Raw genomic sequence first — 9,018 nt, forward strand, 5'->3', positions numbered from 1 at the left:
GATGCCTAGAAACCCACGGATTTCTTTGACTGTCCTAGGGGGTGGCCATTCCAATATATCCTTGACTTTGGCAGGGTCTACTGAGATGCCCTTTGAGGAGACAATGAACCCTAGATATTCAATTTGGGAAGTGAAGAAGGTACATTTGCTTTTCTTGGCATAGAGCTTATGTTCACGCAGTAATTGCAATACTTTGCGTACATGCTCCTCATGTTCCTCTTTTGACTGAGAATAGACCAAGAGGTCATCAAAGAAGACAAGGACAAATTCATCCAGTAGGGTCGGAAGATATCCTGCATCAGGCGGTTGAAGGTGGCGGGAGCATTGGTTAATCCGAATGGCATAACTGTAAATTCATAGTGGCCATAGCGGGTATTGAAAGCGGTTTTGGAGATATCTGATTCCTTGATCCTAATTTGATAGTAGCCAGACCTTAAATCCATCTTGGAGAAAACTTTGGATCCATAAAGTCTGTCAAGAAGTTCGTAGATGCGAGGAATGGGGTATTTGTTTTTGACAGTGACCTTGTTTAGGCCTCGGTAGTCAATACAAAGACGAAGCGTGCCATCCTTCTTTCTCTGGAAAAGAACAGGCGCTCCCCATGGGGAATTACTAGGGCGAATGAATCCTTGCTCAATGAGCTGCCTAAGTTGTTCCTTGAGCTCTATAGCTTCAGGAAGAGACATTTTGTAAGGTCTCCTTGAAACTGATTCAGCCCCAGGGATTAACTCAATCCCATGATCTACTTCTCGAGATGGGGGTAGTTTTGTAAGTTCCTCTGGAAAGATATTTGAAAACTCCTGGAGCCAAGAGGGTTCTAAATCTGGGTTGCTTTCTTCTACCTTGTTGAGTTTGACAAGGAAGATGTGTTGGCCCTTGCGCACTCCCTTAAGAAGGCGATTAGCTTTGACCAAATGAAATTTGGATTTACCTGTTTTTCCCTGGGCTGATACTACCTGTCCTTGACTATTCTTAAAGGTGATGCTTCCTTCAGCACAGTGAATGTCAGCATTGTTTGCAATTAACCAGTCCATACCAAGGATTCCATCATAAATCCCTAATGGTAAGCTTCTGAAATACCCGTGGGTTGATTCACCACCCAATTCAAATTCAAGATCTCCCACACAATGTCGGGATACTTCTTCTTTTCCACTAGCTAACTCAACAATCATTGCTTGGGCTGGTTTTTGATCTAACTGTAACTTACGCAAGCATTTTGGAGAAAGAAATGAATGCGTACTACCACAATCAATCAAGAGCTGGAAAGATCTACCTTGATAAGTAGCCGAAGCTTGGATAACAGAAAACTGCTGATTAGGTCCTTGATGTTCTATAGCTGCATGAATGGTGGCTTGCTCTTCTTCTTCCATCTCTAAAGTCGGTTCACCAATCATAGAGCAGACACGGGCAGTCACTCCACGACCTCTACCACGTCCACCACCACCTCGTCCAGCCTGGCGGTTATTAGGAATCCCACGACCTTGAACTACCCGGTCACCTTGTGGAGCAGCAGTGACACTAGGATTGAGAGAGGGTCTTGCAAGTTTGGGGCATTCATTCCGGAAGTGGCCAACTTCATTGCAATAAAAGCACCTTTGGTCCCCATAGGATTCTGAAGTGGAATTAGCATAACTGCAGGGGATAAAATTATTGGGGTACTGACCAATAGTGTTGTGGCGGAATTTCGATTGGTAATTCCTCTGAGGCGCCCCCTTGGGTTAGACTCTCTTCTTTGCTTGACCACTCTTTACTTCTTTAGCCAGAGGTTTGGCTCGGGTAAGAGCATCTTGCAAGGTGGTTGGCCTCATTGCTTCAAGGCGAGAATCCAAAGGTTCATTCAGCCCTTGGCAAAATCGGGCCACTTGTTGAGTGATCGACATAGGTGGAGCATATTTGCCAAGTGTGACAAATTTTGAGTAGTATTCCTCCAAGGTTAAGCTAAGCTACTTGAGGCTGAAGAACTCGTTCATCTTAATAGATTCATGAGATGGGGGAAGATAACGGCCCTTCACAGCTTGCTTAATGTCACTCCAGGTTTGGGTATCTTCAGTGACGCCCTTATCTCGGCACCATTGCTTCCACCAAAGTTTGGCGTCCCCGGTAAGACGGAATCTGGCAAGCATGGATTGATTCCCAATTCCTGTACCAGCAGCCGAAAAGTAATCGTCCATGGCTTCTATCCAAACTTCTGCATCCCTTTCAATCTTTGAACCTGCCCCATTAAATGAGGGAGGTTGCATTTGTTTGAGGAGAAGCTTCTTCTCCTGTGTATCTGTATATAATGCATTGGGAGCAAGAAGTTGACGATCCTGGTTATCAATATGAAGCTAAATTTAGAATCATGTCACTTAGGCAGTTTAATACACATAAGACAATGAGTGTGAAAATCAAAACCTTTTATTCCAAGCTTTAATATTTACAAGTGAACCAAGCCATTTACAAGGATTGGACTAAATCCAATCTTATTTATTTACATGGTAGTCCTCTAGGGAACCTAATAAAGATCTGCGGTGGTAGCATTGAAAAAGTAGGGGGGTTCTCCCATGGTTTCAAGAACTCGATAAGTCTCTGGTAGGGGAGGTAAACCTCGTCTAGAAAGACGGGTAACGGCTACTCTATCAGGGGATACAACTTGAGTCACCCTATCATAGACCCATCGATTCTGCAACATGCGATTCCCATCGATAGTGACATAGGTGTTACGAGGAGTGCCAATAAACCAGAACAGGCGAACCATCCGCAACATCTCGGCATATCGGATCCGCCTCAAGTCGTTGGTGAGATTGCCGACGTGCTCAGCTCGAATGATGAAATAGGTAGATCGACGATGCCAATACTCAGCTCTGTTCCATCCCCTTTCGATGCGAGTGTAAAGAGGAAGGGTTAGCTTGTCTACAATGTGCATCATAGTGTCACGGAACTCAAATTCGGAAGAGCGACAAGCAGTCATGAACATGCATTGGAATACCAGGAAGCGAGAATAGGGATCCATCTCGTCCTCCTGCGTCCAGCCATAACTAGATTAGTTTAACAAGAATTCCTAGAGCAACAAGAGAATACAATATAAAATCTCCCAAGTCTAAACCTGCTTTGATACCACGTGTAAGAACCCCGCCAACCCGTAGGGTGGGGGAATCCTTTTGATAGGCGGTTAAGTCTCGTGTTATTTTTCGATTGACGACACCTCGATCTCGTAGAAATACGAGGTTACGAGCAAACGGACGGGCCTAACTCTATCTCGCAGGGAAAGCGTAGTCATCCTAAAGGAAATTCTAATCCCCAGCATGGAATGTGCGTGGAGATGGAACAAGACCCACACTTGGTTCAAGGAAGCCAGCGCCTTTTTCCCCCGTATTTCATGAGGCACGGTGTCGTGCCACAGCACGTCTATGGTATGAAACCATGCATGTGAGGCTATTAAATGCAAATCCAGATGCATGGGATTAAGTGCCTGTGTACATAAGGGATGTATGGTGTCGTGGATGCGGCAGTCAGGCTTAGGGTTTTGATGGAGTGTATGTGCGGGGACAAAGTTGAAATTCTGGAAGCAGAGAGGGAGGAGACTCTCGGGTAGCGGATAGCTGCCTGGTACAGGCTGCGGCAGAAAGCTGAGGAGGTGCAGGAAACTTGGGCCGGAGGGCTGTTCTGATAGAGGGTTCGGGTGTAATAAAGGGGGACAGCCGCTGAAGCTGCAGACGGGGAACGGGCTGGAATAAGGTGGCGCTGAGGGGCGCAACAAAAAGAAAAAGGCGAAGGTGTGAAGCCTGATGGGGGGTTGACGGGCAGCAGCCACAAGAGGTAGGGGAGGCCAAGCAGCTGTCAGGCTGGGGCGCAGAGTGATGGGTATGCAAGGAAGCTGCTGTTCGTCGAAAGACTGACGGGCTGCAGAGGTCAGAAAGGCACCGGTGGACTGAAGCGGCTGCACCATAGAAAAAGGAAATCTTAACTTGCCTTCCAATGTCATACGCGTGAGGCACTGTAAGTCGCCTAGCAAAAACCCATAACATGCGTGCGAGCTTTTACATGTCTTATCAGCAAGTCTGCTGGCAACATCCTTTTCTGCTGGAATACTGTCTGTTTCTTCAGCATCATTAGCTGCAGCTGGTGCACTTACAGCTGCAACAGTGGGATCCATTGTATCTGACCCATCGAGAAACCTGCTGGGTATGGCAGGGCATCTTCAGGTCTTCGCCTTTTCTCAATGGTTGGCTGTCAGCTTGCCCATCGAATATTATGAAACAACTAGGGGTCTACAGTGCAGAGGCGAGCACAGAGTGCCGCGTGTCTTGTGAGTTTGTTGTTGTTTTTTTCTCATGGGTATTGTTGCATCATCAATCATGTTCTACACACATATAGCATATGTTATGTGAATATCTTGTATGATGATGAATCTTTGATGATGATCTATGGAAATGATGATGAGTGTTTCTTCTATGAGTTGTTGAAGACATCCCATTGAATGTATGCCTGAGTCAAGAGATTGTGATAATACCATGCTATACCTTGTTCTATGACAAGCTGAGAAGACATTTAATGCTTGGGATTTTGGAAGCTACTCTCACAGCCAGAAGCCCCGCGCTTTCCCAGCGACACCGCCCACGTCACGACAGCTTTGGTGAACCCGACGTGAACCCGCTGGGGTGAGAGTACGTAGAGATGGCTAGCAAAATGGAGCATTTATATGCAGAAATGAAAGAGCTTGAAGAGCGGTTCAGGAAGATTGAAGAAGAAAAGCGAATTCAGGAAGCCGTGGAAATTGTGATGCAATTGGTATATGACAGGGTCAATATATTTGATGGTTACGATCCAGAAAGCTATCTAAGGTGTTATGAGACAGAGATGAAGAATCAAGGGGTTCCTGAAAACATGATGATTGCATCTTTTGCATACCTTGTAAGTCCTGATTTAAAAGATGAAGTGCTGGGACTAGCAGAGTATCACTCCAAACGATGGAGTGATTTTGCAGATGCACTTATTTATGCGAGTTCCAGGTATAATGTGAGCTGTGATAGTATTCCAGCAACAATCCGAGCCAATTTAGAAGCAGTTGTCGATGCATGTCTTATGGAAGACAATCAATTGCTATTCAAGGCTGATACAGAGATTGTGGAGGTTGTTTATGCTAAATTGGGATTGCAAAAAGCCATTAGTGAGCAACAAGGCCTTCACAGTGCAAAAAGGGATGCTTTGCTACAGCCTCATAAAGATGCAATGGGTGAACTGTGCAAGTATAATCTGTTTTCTGAGGGTGCAGACATACAGGGTCCTATGATTATACCACATGATGTATGTATGCCTATGCTTGAGGAGACACTTGATTCAGAGAGCTTCAAGACAGGTGTTTCGAAGGGTATTCCTCAGGTGTCGTATCATATGTGTGAAGAACAGCAGGAACCAATGCTTCTTGTTGAAAGCATGATTGCAGAGTTTGAAGGTCTAAGACAAGAAGAAGATGCTATCATTACTGCATTCTTATCTGGTTATGATGCTTATAAGCAGGATGATGTACATGAATATGCAGACGAGCCACAAGTATGTGTGATTGATTTAGAGGGGGTGAGTGATATGGGTGATTCCAACAGTGATGTTGCTTCTGAGGCTGGTTGCCAAGGTTCTTTGGATTTGGGTTATTCTGGAATGCTAACAGGGTGTTCCAACAATAAACAGGGTGATGCTATGTCATCAGTGTCAGGGTTACCTTGCAACCACATTTGTGAGCAACAATCTCGAGCTTGGAAGCCTGTTTATGATGATGATTTGGAGAGGGAAATTGAATCTGTCTTTTTGGATCATGCAGGGTTCAATGATATACAGATTCAAGGGTACTTGGGTGAGGGACCCATAAATCTAAGCCCATCTGCAGACAGGTATCAAGAAATACTGGGAGATAACATGCAGGATATGCAAAGTGTGGTCACAGAGCCTCATGAGGCTGCATATGAGCAACCAAATGGATATAGTTATGGGGGTATGAATGTTCATGGTAATCAACATGTGGGATTGCAAGATGATAATGGCTTCAATGTGATTGATCCTGGATTGGATGCTATCTTAGATGATGCATTGGATGATTTCATGGTATATAATAGACCCCCATCAGCTTTGAGCTCTTCTATGCTTGATGCTAGTCAACTGTTGGTTGCAAGTGAGGATGTGCAGGTGTTATGTAAGCCAAATGATTGTGATGAGATTGATTCAGATCTGGAGGCTATTCTCGATGATGCCTTGTTGGACTTTGTATGTGCTGATGCTTTTCCGTCTTTGGATGAGAAGAATGAATGTTTATCAGTGGGTGAGCTGGATCCGGGCACAGTAGATTTGGATGGGATGTTACAAAGTGTGTGTTCCATGCTATTAATGCAGTTGTTACTTGGTGTGGCCATACAATATGTGGTGCAAAGGCTTCAAACATGGCCTGAGGAAATTTTTGAAGCAAATCATTTTGAAGAGCATCCCACTTTGAATGATGAGGGTAATTATGCATATGCAGGGAATCTAAGTGAGGATAGGGCTTCATATGAGCAAAGGATATGGCACATATGCCAAAAGCGATTGGTATTTGATCCAGGTGGGAAAGCAGAACCATTCAGATGTGATTGCTGATGCTTGTACATATACCAATGTTGGTGTGCAAATAATGCCTGGGCAGTGAGTTCCAGGACCTGTGTGGCACATACCAGAGGATGTGCAGGTTTAGAGGGGGTGGATGTCATGCCACAGCACGTCTATGGTATGAAACCATGCATGTGAGGCTATTAAATGCAAATCCAGATGCATGGGATTAAGTGCCTGTGTACATATGGGATGTATGGCGTCGTGGATGCGGCAGTCAGGCTTAGGGTTTTGATGGAGTGTATGTGCGGGGACAAAGTTGAAATTCTGGAAGCAGAGAGGGAGGAGACTCTCGGGTAGCGGATAGCTGCCTGGTACAGGCTGCGGCAGAAAGCTGAGGAGGTGCAGGAAACTTGGGCCGGAGGGCTGTTCTGATAGAGGGTTCGGGTGTAATAAAGGGGGACAGCCGCTGAAGCTGCAGACGGGGAACGGGCTGGAATAAGGTGGCGCTGAGGGGCGCAACAAAAAGAAAAAGGCGAAGGTGTGAAGCCTGATGGGGGGTTGACGGGCAGCAGCCACAAGAGGTAGGGGAGGCCAAGCAGCTGTCAGGCTGGGGCGCAGAGTGATGGGTATGCAAGGAAGCTGCTGTTCGTCGAAAGACTGACGGGCTGCAGAGGTCAGAAAGGCACCGGTGGACTGAAGCGGCTGCACCATAGAAAAAGGAAATCTTAACTTGCCTTCCAATGTCATACGCGTGAGGCACTGTAAGTCGCCTAGCAAAAACCCATAACATGCGTGCGAGCTTTTACATGTCTTATCAGCAAGTCTGCTGGCAACATCCTTTTCTGCTGGAATACTGTCTGTTTCTTCAGCATCATTAGCTGCAGCTGGTGCACTTACAGCTGCAACAGTGGGATCCATTGTATCTGACCCATCGAGAAACCTGCTGGGTATGGCAGGGCATCTTCAGGTCTTCGCCTTTTCTCAATGGTTGGCTGTCAGCTTGCCCATCGAATATTATGAAACAACTAGGGGTCTACAGTGCAGAGGCGAGCACAGAGTGCCGCGTGTCTTGTGAGTTTGTTGTTGTTTTTTTCTCATGGGTATTGTTGCATCATCAATCATGTTCTACACACATATAGCATATGTTATGTGAATATCTTGTATGATGATGAATCTTTGATGATGATCTATGGAAATGATGATGAGTGTTTCTTCTATGAGTTGTTGAAGACATCCCATTGAATGTATGCCTGAGTCAAGAGATTGTGATAATACCATGCTATACCTTGTTCTATGACAAGCTGAGAAGACATTTAATGCTTGGGATTTTGGAAGCTACTCTCACAGCCAGAAGCCCCGCGCTTTCCCAGCGACACCGCCCACGTCACGACAACGGTCGCTGGCTCGGTCCCCTAAAACAAGTCTTGTTCGTGACTCTACTATTCCCTAAGTATCGTAAGTTACGACTATAAAGCTATCAGATCCGATCTTAGCTCCTAGGAATTGCCATTTAAGGACTGTTTTGCAATGAATGTTTTACCTAACATAATGCTAATTAATAAAAACATCCTACTAAAACAAACAAGTTGAATTGATGTTTGAATGATTGTAGGAAGAGGAAGATGCCTACTTGAAGTTTCTAGTTTTCCAATGCATCTTCACGACTGCTAGTCACTCCTCAAATTTCAAGTTCCGTGACACCATGGTGCAGATACTAGAGAAGATGTCCCTCCCTCATTTCTCTCGTATTGAAAGAGGATGGGGTAGAGATTTTTGGAGTCGTGGGCCGAGATATTTCTTCATCCGAGCAGATCAAATTGGGAACCTTACCACCGACCTAAAGCAGATTCGTTGGATTGAAAAGTTGAAGATGATCCGTTTACCCCCAGGGCCGACACCTCTGTGACTATAGATGGGATTCGCATACCTCAGAATCGCTGGGTGTATGACCAAGTGATGCAGATCTTACCTGCTGATAGAGTAGCTATGTCGGGACCTACCCCAATCCAGAGTCTACCACCCTTACCATCAGTTTTTAGAGTCTTAGAAACTACAGCGGAACCCCCATATTTCACCTATGTGGACCGCTCTACCCTTATGTCATAGTCAAGCTTAGGAATTTCCCTTGATGGCAAATAAGACTAATTATATTAGTCTCAGATCTTTGTAATAAAACTCGTCCTTGTAAATATTTGGAAATAAAATGATTTCAATGTTTTACTCTCCAAAAATAAGCGTTGTGCAAATATGAATCTTGTAATCTTAAAATTGTTTTTACAATGATGGCCAGGACGATCACCCTCAACTTCCCAATGCACTTTACACTGATACCCAGAAGAAGAAGCTCCTGCTCAAGCAAATGCAACCTCTCTCCTTTAAAGGAGAAGGTTCAAAGGTTGAGAAGGATGCTGAAGTCTGGATTGAGGCGATGGATGATTATTTCTTTGCTGCTGGTACTGGAGT

Source organism: Cibotium barometz, chromosome 26 (assembly GCF_041138505.1).
Source record: "Cibotium barometz isolate CiBa-2024 chromosome 26, ASM4113850v1, whole genome shotgun sequence".
Classification (NCBI taxonomy): Eukaryota; Viridiplantae; Streptophyta; class Polypodiopsida; order Cyatheales; family Cibotiaceae; genus Cibotium; species Cibotium barometz.